A 13194-nucleotide genomic window follows, 5' to 3' on the forward strand; every position below is an offset into this window, starting at 1 on the left:
TATATATATATTTAACTGTTTTTCATAATTTCATAGGATGCATCATCCAAGAGAATGATCGAGCTGATGCTAATTACTACCATTGACTAGGCACCTGCCACATGCCAGACACATGGTGACTTGACTGATGATACATGTGATAGGTGTTTCCCAAGAGAGTCCCTTTAAACAAGGTTTTTTCTCTCCCTTCATATTGATGAAGTGTTTTTTCTAAAGCCATTATTTCATTTATTCTACGAAAGACAAAATTGGCATTTTCAAAGTAGAACACGGTCTTTTGATACCTGTCATCTGAGATACTTACAAGTTTTTTTTTATTTTTTCACAAGTTAGCATCAAGGGGAAATAATAACAAATGCAGTTATTTTGTGTTAGATCTTGTAGGTCTAAATATATGCACAGCAATATTTAACATCCTGAAATCAGGAGTTTTGTTTCTGATGGCATCTTTTCCATTATGTGACTTGAAACATTTTAGGGATATTTTCCTGTCTACTTTGCATGGAAAAAGCTACAGACTTTGTCAAATCTAGTTGCCTTGGAAGAAGAATGAAAAAGAGGAGATGTGTTAACCATTATAAAATTTTTTGCTATTTCAAGTTTGAATTGATTTTGAAATAATAGTTTCAGGCTAAATAATAAACTTTCTTTTAGGAAACAAAGGTGAAGTATTTGAGAAAAGACATTAAAAGACTTTATTAAAATAGAGGACATGATGATCTTGTTTGTTGTTTTAAGCAGCTTATGTAGTAACTTTAAGGGGGTAGAAAGTGTCAGGAAATCAATTTGAAGGCAAATCTTCACATATGAAAAGATTCAGAAATGTTAACCCAGTTCTTAAATAAAAAGGAAGAATTAATAGGATATGTTAAAAGTAATATGAAAGTCAAAGGAAAGACTGATGAGACTTACTATTATGAAATGAGGTTTCTTCAATAAATATGTAAGTACAAAAATGTTAAATTGTATTAAGAAGCTTGAGAATAAAAAAGAAAAAAAAAGCAAAGTATTTAAACCACCCCTCTGGAGCTCCCAGCCACATTCCTCCTAGTTGTCTAACAATAACACTTCTTGGTTATTTCACTGGATATTTCTAAATGATAGGGTCCTATTGGTATATCTCAACTTGTCAATTTTTGATATCATCAATTGATACTCTTTTTTAGAAATCATGATTTAGCTTTCTTATACTCCATGTTCAGTGCTTATCCTTCGAATGTAATAATATCATAATTTTATTTAAATACTATGTGTCTTTTATGATGTAAATATTGTCTAATACTAAAACATCTACTGTTCCATATTTACGTGTTTTATCTTGAGGTTTTTTTTTGTTTATTTTCCTGGATTTTAGTTTTCTCGTACTTCTTGTCCTATTTGCCATTATTATATTATTTTCCCACTAACTTTTCAAATATTAGTTATTCTAAATAGTATGACTTTTCTTTAGAGTTCTTCACCCAAAGTCCTCTGTGTTCTGCCTGAACTAGGACTGATTATTCCCTACACCCACTGTACTCTTTTTCTACATTGGATCTACCTTGTCAGGGATCCACACATTCCTCTTTCTTGGTTTACTTTCTCATTTTGCTGGAGCACATCCTCAAATGGCTTCTTAAGAAATATTACATGGGCGGTGAATTTTCTGAGTCCTATGTTTAACTCATTGCAATATACAAAATGGTAGGCTCTATCCATTTTATATACTTATTCCTTCAAGTTTTGGTAATTTACCTGCATTATTATTAAATAATACAATAATATATTAATNAATTGATACTATCATTTCTCTCATATTTTAAATATTTTTTTGTTTCTCTTTTGTGGGTGATGTCTTCAACTTTTCATCCAAGAGTCACATTAAAACTTTATTTTAAAAGATTTGTATTTTCCCTTTTAATATTATTCAATTTTCTTCTTGAATCTCTTCAAAATATTAATTAGCAGTTTGCTTTTAAAATATTTTCAGTTTCTTTTCTTTATAAGCATTTGTCTTCCAGATTTTTCCCCCTGTTTAATCTTGATTCTTCTTTTCCATGAGGGACTGTTTACTCAACAATCTACATACTCTTTATTCCCTATTAACATTTAACTGTGATATACTAAAATGGCCTGATTGAGGAACCGATTGAGATGATTAAGAGCTCTGTAGCAGGGCAAGGTGGCTCACGCCTGTAATCCCAGCACTTTGGGCATCCGAGACAGGCAGATCACCTGAGATCAGGAGTTCGAGACCAGTCTGGCCAACATGGCGAAACTCCGGTCTCTATTAAAAGTACAAAAATTAGCTGGGTGTGGTGGCAGGCACCTGTAATTCCAGCTACTCAGGAGGCTGAGGCAGGAGAATCGCTTGAACCTGGGAGGCAGGGGTTGCAGTGAGCCGAGATCACCACTGCACTCCAGCCTGGGTGACAAGAGCCAGACTCTGTCTCAAAAAGAATTTAAAAAAAAAAAAAAAAAAAAAAAGAAGAAGAAGAAGAAGTCTGTGTCTGTGTATAGGGCAGGACAAAAGGTGATTTGGTAGAAAGTTAGCTGTTTTGCCAGGCAGCATCAAATGTAAGAATGTGCAGATTTTTTCCTCTGGGATCCTATCATTTCTCCAGAATGGTAATCTCCATACTTACCCCTGGAGGAGAGGTGGTTACAAGTAATCTGGGGCCACAGCTGTTCTTGGTCTTTTGTCTCCCCTGAAGGTTCCATCACTGGAATAAACTGGGCAGTTAGACAGATTAACAGGAGAAGAGGCATACACTTTCATTACACGCACATGTACCTGGAAGGGAACAAAGTATGAGACTTAAAGAAGGGCCAGATGGTTGAAATTTAGATAGCATCTGGAGCTATGGAAGGAAATAAGGACTTAAAGTCTCGTAGTAGGTGGTGGCAACAAGCTGTGGGAGTGTGAAGAGAGGAGCTGCATGGCAAGCAAAGGTTGTCATATCATGAAGATAAAGTCTCTAAGGTAACAATCCTCAGAAGAATACGTGAAAAGGTGTCCCAGGCGTGGTGTCCTGGGAGTTTCCTCTCCTGAGATAGGATTTAATCGTCTCTGGTTCATGTAGATTCCATGGGAGGGGTTCATGGCGATTACATTCCTTCTGGAGGAACTTCCCTTAGATAAGGGAGGACTTCAGAGAAACCCTCTCCCTGTGCTTGAGGAGAGGCAGAGGGGTGAGAGACAGGAGTGGAAGGCGAGTCAGAGAGACCTTGGTTCTAAGGCGGCTTCTTTAGTCCAAGTGCTCAGCTCATGAAAGCGCCATACTTCTGAGTACTATTTTCTGAGCCCTAACAGCCACAAATGGAAGAAGTATTCTCCTGTACAGAAAAGTTTGCATTACTTTGTCAGATTATGTTTCTTAATATAATCACATTTTATGAGTAAGTTTCATTTCACATAACTGATTTATTTATTTTTTGAAACCACAACTTTAATTCCCAAGTGACTCTTAGAAGTTTCTCCTTTTTGGATTTTCATTTTGATATTTAGTAGGCTTAAATTCCAGGGTTTGACAAAACCCCCAGCTTTTGAGTCACAGTTTATTTCATTATAGTAGACCCCTGATTGCCAAATTATGATATCTTATGAACTGGGCAAAATGTTGACTTATTTAGGACATTATGTTACCTATTTATTCCAAAATATTTCATTTGAAAATCAACTACATTCCCATGTAGACTTTTCTTTGTACAAAAATTAAAATAATTATGGAAAGGTAAATTATTCTGATGCTAAAATTAGCCTTTCATTGATTTCAAGTGGATTGTAATTGGCTAGGATTAAATACATGCTTTATGTAATACAGTTTATTTCTCAAAATGACACAGAAAGTGCACATAATTCTGGAAGTAAAAGTGTTCAAAAGCTAAGAAGCTCTCCTGTTATTTTTCTTCCATTTGCTACAAACATAAAGAGTGTAGTTACTTCTCTAGCCATAAGAATTAGCAGCAGCTTTGGAGAGAAAAGGTAGAAGACTGAATGCCCTGAGCATCCCTTTGAATAGCTCAGGCAAGAACAGGTGCTATTATCCCAGGAGGAGACTGTAAGTGACTTTTGTGTAATTGGAAGTATGTCCTGCCCTGATAAGGACTTGTAGGTAAGGAAACAAGAGACTAGTAAATAGCCAAAGGGAAGAAAGTCAGAAAAGCTTGCTGTGTTCCTCCACTTAAGTATATGTTATTTCTTTAGGGTCTGCAGGTTTTACAAAGAGATGAAGACTAATTTGGAATGCTACTTACCTCTGTTTCCAAAAGAAAAAGACTCCTCCAGAATGTGGTTTTAAGTAGGCCGTGGACCAAAAGTAGGCCATAAGGCATGGCAGGCAGCTTTATGAACTTCAAGGTTCTAGGAAATTTCATCCTTTGGAGAGTTCCCCAGTGCTTTAAACAGTATTAGAAAGAAAACAGCAGTACAAATCAACCATCCTAGTAAAAATCTCTTCCTGCAAAACATTACTGAGTGGCGAAGACTAAGTGGTTTTGCCATTGTTGTTTTGTACTGTTAGTTGGATCGTTTGCTTTGGATATTTGCTTGCTTCTTTGCTTGTTGATTTTTAGCATATAAATAAAATTTACAAGGCCAACAAAAGAAAATAAAGCAACCTTTCAAGAGGCTTTAAGATAACATCATACATTTCTGAGGTTTTTAAGGCTGAGATTCTATTTTGTTTTACTTAAAAGGAATGTTACAATGCTGTTAACATTTTGCTTATTCTACATTTTGCTTATTCATGAAACTCAGAAGAAATTCTGTCTATTGACAGGCTCTCATTGTGTATTCATCACCACACTAAACACTCATTTACTCCAAAATTAAGTGCTCAATGATATGCATGTTATAAATTCATTCTCAGTTGCAAAATTTTCTTGGTGCTTAAGAAATTGTACTTTAATCGCTTTTAGCCAAAAGTTTAGCAAAATTGTAGTTTAACATAGTACCGACAGCCTGTGTTTAGATTTTGATAAATGTGGACAAAATCAATAGATAGATGCATGAGGAGTGCCCAGATAAAATCATCATACTTCAAAAGCTTTTTCTAACGTTAACTCACAGCTGTAGACTTTTCCTTTCAATAATAAGCAAAACAGTTTTATAACTAAAACCACCGACTTTCTATTCAAAGAGGACTTATTTGCAGGAGGCAGAGTAATAACTCAACAAAATAAATAGAATCTCTAATTTCAAAATACTCTTATACCCAAAAGTAATGCGAATTTTAAAAAATATTTAGTGTTTCCAGTTTAGATATTTAAGAGCACCACTCACATCTACATGCCAAATAAATTGACTCCACCCTCCACCCCTAATATCAGGGCCCCATTTCGTCCATTGTCTTTTTTCTTAGTTATATCTTGATATATCACCCTATTAGTTTTTTCCTTGCAGCATTTCACTTGCTAACCTCTTACCTTTTTTAAACAAAAATTTACACACTACCCTGCCTGCATCCATGTTCCTGCTGCCTCATATTCATTCATTCTTCAGCTGGTGGCAATCAGCATTCAGTTTCTCTCTATAAAACTGTTATTAAATTCAATAAGCTTTTCATTTCTGAAACAAGTGAAGATTTTTCTCTATCTTTGCTGAATGCTTTATGGCATTTAACATGTCTTTTCTAAATAAATTAACATTATGATGGTAATGGTATATCCAGAGAGCTATCCAGTTTTTGATTAGGCAGAAGTATGCTTATGGTCAGTCAGTATAAAAAGTCAGACCAACATGGTGGCATGCATATGTAGTCCCAACTACTTGGGAGGTGGAGACAGGAGGACCCTTTGAGCTTAGGAGTCCGAGGCTATAGTGCACTATGATTGTACCTATGAATAGCCACTGCACTCTAGCCTGGGCAGTGTAGCAAGACCCTAACTCTGAAAAAAAAATTGAAGGTCTTAAGAAATATTTTATTTTTAACTCAAACAATTTAAAAGTTAACTTAGAGCTAAATAGTTTGGAGTTCATAGTGTGTAGAAATGAATCTTGCAACAGTAACAGTTTCCCATTACACATAATAAATGTCTGCTTTGAGTAAATTTGTTGAGGAGTCTAATTTAGTTTGAATCACCAGGAAAAGACACAACTGAGGTTTTATAAAATGTAAAAAATCAAATGAACTCTGTACTTCCACTTTTTTACATAAAGTAGATCTTCCACTTCCATTTACAAAAATTCTTTTTTCCTCACTCTTGAGTTGTTTATCTGCAGTAAGTTTGAGAAAAGTGCAAGTATCCATATATACATTGTTTTGCATTTAAAAGAAAAGTGATAATGTTCAAACCCATGGTATTTACAAAAATCAAAAGCTCAAATCATGAATTATGTTTGTGTTAAGGATTTTAACAAATAGTGGCATGAGAATAGTTATTGCTCTTTAATAAAGATAGAGATACCACGTTTTGCTTTAACATACCTAGAGGCACCTTTTTCATCAATAGCTTTGTTAGTAGGTCAAGGAGAAATCATACCTAAGTAGAAAGGTCCATGGAGAAAAGAGACAAGCCATATCGGAGTTAAAATTAAATTGAAAAAATTTAAATCAAGGAAGCCATTTTTGCTTCTTTTGATATGATGTGCAAAATCATGCATTTTAAATGGGAAATGGGAAATTTCATAGCCTCTTAGCAGTGATGTGAGCTCTGTGGTCTGAGTGGATACAGGGCATGTGGGTGCTTTTGCTCATTTAAGGAAATTGCATTAGAAACATTCTCACTATATTATGGAGCCACAAGAAAATTTATAGTGATTTCTTTTTGGTGGAACAAAGTACATACTCTTTTCCAGCTCAGGATCCTTTTCCAGTCTTCCTACACTTAACAGCCAGTACAAACTTAGTCCATAGAATGTATTTGTTGTGCACAGACCTGCACAAACACACACACATGCAAAGTTTCACGAATCAGGTATGTATTTTGTGTATGTGTCAAACTTAGCCATCAACTGGAATTGTGTTTCAGTTTGGATGGTAATTTGCCTTATCAATAAAATGCCCTTCACTTACTCTCTCTAGATGTAGACTATTTTCCATAAACTATATTAGTGATTTCATATTTAATGTGATATAGAATAGAATGAAAGGTTGTGTGAAATTAAAATCATGATATCAATTATCTATCTGTCATGCAGAATAAAATAAGTGCTTTGACCAGATACAAAAAGTATTTATGGTAATTAAGTACATTCATACTGTATCAACTAAATTTGTAGAATATTGATTTCTGCATTAAATTATGTAACATTTTAATTAAAACAAATGTATTGTCAATTGTGAGCAGTACAGTGGTAAGAATATTTTGTATGAAGATCATTGCATAACAGTGCACTAAAATTGAGTCTAACTGCAAAAAAATGAATGCAGTAGCTACACATTTAGAAAGAAGTTCTAAGAATAAAGCAGTTTACAAGCAAATAGTATATATACATGTATGTGCTTTGTTAGAAGAAAGATAATTTATCGTGAGTGGGCTACTTTCACTCTTTCACACTTAAGGATTCTATTTCCCAAATAACTTCATTCATGTAAGCAGCATACTTCATGTGAGTCAGGTTTTATTTTCTAGGTGTTTTCTAATGTGGGAAAGTGAAATACTAGGGTTTGAAATGGTTCTGGGGATGCAGTCTTTCCTGTCAGATTCCAGCAGATGCTGATATAATTTAATATTCGTGGAAGACAGGGCAAATATAGAATAGCATCAAATTGATTTTGCAGAGTTTTCAAGCCAGATGTCCCTTGGCATTTACATGGAAGAAGTCTACTGTGTACCAAGTTGCATATTTTTTGTGTAAGTTCTCAGCCATGGTATGTAGTCATTGGTGTTTTGACAGCCATCTGCTCAGACCTTTCTTTCTCCATTCAGCCATAACTAAAATTGAATATCTTTCAAATGTTCCAGGTAGTTTTGATTTTAAGATAACAGAAAACTAATATTCAGTGTTAAAAAGAAAAAAAGCAATACCTATCTTTGGCTTAGTAATAACCCCTAAATTGAAAGATAATTTCTTACAAATAGCAGTGCAAAATGAATAAACTTTGAGAACAGAGGCCTCACCTTATTATCAAATGAGTTTGTTTTAATCATTTGGAAGGCTCTCAGCTAGACACTGAGGAAGTTATAGAAATGAGTAATTCCAAGGTGACTGTTCCAAGCATAGCCTTGTCTTATACACAACAAGCACTTCGTCAACATTTGCTGAATGAATGCGTATGTTAGAATCCATATGTAATAGCTTGTCCATTTGAACATATTTTCACCCCACTAATAGCTTTTAATATGTGGAGGTACACATACCCATTTCTGTGTTTTTCGTGGTGAGATATGTAGGCTTACGTGTTGTAAGTGAATGAAACGGTATTTGATAAGAACTGTTGAGCATTGACTATGCACTTATTGATGTGCTAGACATTCTGAAGATTCAGAAGTATACAACATTATTTCTAATGTTATGATTACATCTACAGACAAAGAATTAAACAATGATTCTTTTTAATGGTAAGTTGTGTTTTTTTAATGGCAAAGATATGGACCAAATGATACAGAATAGGAAAGGATGAGTTTTTTTCTCTTTCAGAAGGATAGATTTTGAGCTAATCTTGAAAGAAATACTAAATTTAGACTTATGGAGAATAATTGAGGAAAGTAAACGAGCACTACCCAGGGGAGGTGGGAAGTGAGATGCTGTGTTCAGAGTGAGATAAGGAAATAATTTGACCAGAGCATGGGATTTTAATTGAGAATATTAAGAGATAAAATTATAATAAATGTAGGGAAGGTGTATCAGAGTGGGATTATCATATACTATACTTGAAATATCTAAATGAAGTATTTATGTTACTCTAAAAGTCAAGTGAGAGAGATTCTGGAGTGAGACAAGAATGTGAGGAATGGGGACTTCTGTGGAGTTTAATCTACAGTAATGCACATGAATCTGATAAATTATTATAATCTTTGTTTTTAATAGAAATGGGGATTTAGAGTACATCAGTACAGGTGGAGAAAAATGCGAATTTAAAACATATTTTGAAAACAAGGATAAGAATTAGTGCTTAAAACCAAAAAGAGAAGAATTTGTGTCAGATAACTCCAAAATAAAGTAAATGCACATACACGTACACTACATACATGCTCATAATTTAAATTACGAACTATTTTATCACACTCTGCTGTGTAACTTTTTCTAACTCATATTGTATATCATCCATATTGTATTCTTGCATTAATTAATGTATTCATTAAATATGTCTTCAGTACTTTTTTGGGTCCAGTATTACATTAAGCGGATATATTATTAAGCAAGTTTAGTTTCAGAAATTTAGTTCAGAAAAAGAGGGACGATAAATAAATATTATTATGAGTGTTTAGAAATACTAAGACCCTGAATCCATCTGTCAGTTTCCCCTGAATCCATCTATCAGTTTCATAACAATGATTTTCAAGCTTGTTTCATTTCTCACAGGGTAGACAAAGACAAAATATATATCTCATAAAAATAATAATTTACCAGGCATGCTTGTTGTAGCCAAGCAAATATACTGAATTCTAAAAATATTGTTTATAGCGCTTGTTTCAACATGCTCGGGACAAGTTAATGTTTACAGTTTTATGAGTGAATAAATCTATATGAAAACATTTCATTCAATAAGTTGACCTTCTTGAGGTTTGAATACATTTTGGAGCCTGAGGGAATCAATACGGTTCTTAAGTTGATCTCCTAGGTATGTCCAAGTGTAAGCTCTTAATATAATTATCAACCCTTTATTATTTTAATATTTCATTGTATTCATTCTCTTTTGGAATATTTTCACTGATCAGTAACTTCTAGTCGTAAACCATTCTGGTACCAATCATCAAATTTCATATTTGTAAGAAAAAGTTAATAGCCTTTGGCTGTCTTGACATGCCCAAATCCACCAAGTATATATCTCACTTCCAAAATAGTCTCAGGATATGTTTTCTAGATATGATCTTAGATGATGGAGTGTATTGTTAAATTAACAAGTAGGAGAAAAATAAACAAAATGTTATTAAAAAAACAAGGAGAAAGGAATATGTTAGAAACGAGTAAGAAGTTCCATATGGAAAACTGAGAAGCAATTTTTTAGAAGCAAAAATCTCATGACGCTAAAATAAGATGATGAAGAAATTACTCTGTGTGCAATGTGGAGAAAAAATAGCTCGTGATACCATAGTGATCTTAGAGCTCATTATACATCAGCAATGAAGAGCTTTAACTACCATGCAATTAAAATACTAGAGAATATAAATAAGAGTGTACCATGTGTATGTGGCAGCATATAAAAACTCAGAAGTGGAAGGAATTTTAGTCAAGTGCTACTCTTGAAAAAGCAAATTGATTAGGAATATTTAATTGGAGAACAACATAGACACCTTCTGTAATATCATTTAAGTAAGAACGTCTCATTTTGGACATCTTACTTACAGTCAGATTGATTCTCAAAACACTTTTTAAATGTCTAGAAATATTTACAATGGTATTTATCCTGAGAAACGCTAAAAAAAAATTAAAAAACGTAAAGGTGACTGAAGTTAGGAAATAACATAAAATTGGTGATGATGAGCAATTTTCTTAATGGCTGTTCATAATTGGAAAAGAACAGATATGCTCCTAAATATATGAATTGTGAGATAAACTGCCGGAAAAGACCCCAAGAAATTGAGGGAAACTATGGAAATGATTTTAGCAAGTGGTAGCAAACTATTTTTGGTTGCATTTTGAAAGCAGTTTTTAGAAATTTCTAATTTTGAAAATCTTAAACTGATTCTTATGAATTCTGGGGCTACTTCTTTCTCAGACCTCTAGGGCAACCAATTGTAGAGACTTATCCCTTCTGTTAATTGACTAAGATCTGCTTACATATCAAAGGTTACCTCTCGTTCTCAGCTGGAAAAAAGAGTTCCTCCCTTTTGAAGCAGTTGACTCAGAATCAGGTCCTTCTTTTAAGATCCTTACATTTAATTACTTTGTCTTCAAATCTGGGGTCCTAATCTTTGCCTAGGAATTTAAAGTAAAGATTGGCTGACTCTTATTTCTCTTGACTTGTATCTACCCTTACTTTAGCTCACCCTCTGGGCTTGACCTCTAGCCAGTCTCACTTTGAGTGTTTTTGAAACTCTCTTCTTATTGTCAACCCCTACTTTGATTTTTTTTTTTTTAAATTTACTGTTTCCAATGTAGAAATGCATCTTTAAAAATATGCAGAAATTCTATCATAGAGTGTGCTTGCAAGGGTTTGAAGCTCTTTGAAGGCAACAGACTTTGCCTGCATTGTTCATTGTTGTGTAATTACTGCCTAGACGAGTGCTTGGAAAGGTGGAGGGATTCAATGAATATGTGTTGCATACAGTTTAAGAAGAAATGGGGCTGGAATTAAAAACACATGTTCCATCTTTAGCAAATCACCCATCATTACTAATCTTCTGTTATTTTATGTTATTTTATCTATGATATTGAGCAAGTAATGCCTATCCCATCCATGTTATAACTTTGTTGGAAGAATCAAGGGATAAAGTGAAAATACTTTGTAGAGTTCAGTGCTACACATTTATTATGGTCAATGAACTGTATTACCCAAACCAACATTAATTGTACATAACATGTGACAAAGAAAGGCTTATGGTTTTGGAGTTTGTTTGTTTTAGAAGACCAGATAAACTAAAACAAATATTTTCCGTGAAGAATTTTTTTTCATGTTAGAACTCATGTGATTAAATTGATTCACAAAATTTGAGGTCATTTATTAATTTTATGAATATTTTACTGAGCACCTATTTGATGTCAGTGACTCTGTCTCTGAAAATAAAAAGATTAATGAATCATGGCTTCTGCCTTCAAGGAACTTAGAGTTTAGTGGTTATAGAATGTTGGTTAAAAAAAAAAGGCAAAAATAAAATTCTGACGAAAACTCATTATATGTGAGAGTTTATATGTGCTTGATAAATAAAAAGAATTATTACCAATACTATGCTGAATGACTGTAAAATGCTGCCTTTTTACTTGAAATACTTACAAGAGGAAACAGAATATTTGTGGGTTTTCCTGCATATTTATGTGTGTGTTCAAACAGCTGCTAGAGAACAAAGTGTTTTGCTATAAACACTGTCAAATCTCACTTTGAAAAAAATTTGTCTATAAAACAAGTATTTTCATAGATATACTAAAGCTGCATAGAATTTGCTTTTATAGCATAAAACAGAATTAGATGCTTGAGTCAGCTATGAAGCACTTTTTCATGCAACACTCATTCTAATTCTTTACTCCATGCATTAGGCTGAGGCCTGGTGTAATTTGAAAGTGATAATGCAATATAAAAATTCCAGAAGCTGGGGGTGGGGGGAATAGACTGGAATACTGCAAAATGCATCATTTAAGCAATCAAACCCCTAATTCATCAACCAAACCAACCTAATCCCATAGAGAATTCAAAGTGACTCAGAAAAAGACAAACAAAAGATGAAATGTTTTGTTTGTTTTCCAGATGGAATATGTAAACTATCCAGAGGGTAGTGGTATGAGTTTAGAAAGACAATTCACACAATAAATTTTAAGGAAATTATGGTTTTAGTCTTTGATGCTAACATTATTTCTGGGCTTCCAAGTCACTAAAACAATACATGCATCGTTTTTTAAACCTTATTTTTATTGTGTTGTTTGGTTTCGTGTTTTAGTCTTTATTTTCTGACAAAAGAAAGTTTGCCATGTCCCCAGAACAGGCACACAATTTATGTACTAAATCCTGATATGAATTTCTTTTCTTCTGTTTTTTTTTTTTTTTTTTTTTTTTTTTTTTTTTTTTTTTTTTTTTTGAAATGGAGTCTTACTCTGCTTCCCAGGCTGGAGTACGGTGGTACCATCTCTGCAACCTCTACCTCCCGGGTTCAAAGTGATTCTCCTGCTTTATCCTTCTGAGTAGCTGGGATTACAGGCGTGCATGCGCCACCATGCCTGGCCAATTTTTGTATTTTTAGTAGAGATGGGGTTTGGCCATGTTGGCCGGGCTGGTCTTGAATTCCTACTCGGGTGATCCTTCTGCCTTGGCCTACCAAAGTGGGATTACAGGCGTGAGCCACCAGGCCCATCCTCTGATATGATATGAATTTCTTTCTTTCTCTCTCTCTCTCTCTTTCTCTTTTTCTTTTTCTTTCTTTTTTTTTTTTTTTTTTTTTTTTTTTTTTTTTTTTTTT

The 13194-nt window shown here is 33.9% G+C and overlaps 1 protein-coding gene and 1 pseudogene across 1 annotated transcript in view; one reads left to right on the top strand and one right to left on the bottom strand.

Annotated features, from left to right (window-relative positions):
* Nucleotides 1–2700, bottom strand: part of LOC108534123 (mesoderm-specific transcript homolog protein-like) — a 95636-nt pseudogene extending 92936 nt beyond the window's left edge.
* The window catches only part of LAMA2 (laminin subunit alpha 2), a 640343-nt gene that overhangs the window by 133795 nt on the left and 493354 nt on the right, over nucleotides 1–13194 (top strand). The window lies entirely within an intron of this gene.

The sequence above is a fragment of the Rhinopithecus bieti genome, unplaced genomic scaffold (genome assembly GCF_001698545.2).
Source record: "Rhinopithecus bieti isolate Rb0 unplaced genomic scaffold, ASM169854v2 scaffold_19, whole genome shotgun sequence".
In the NCBI taxonomy this organism is placed as follows: domain Eukaryota; kingdom Metazoa; phylum Chordata; class Mammalia; order Primates; family Cercopithecidae; genus Rhinopithecus; species Rhinopithecus bieti.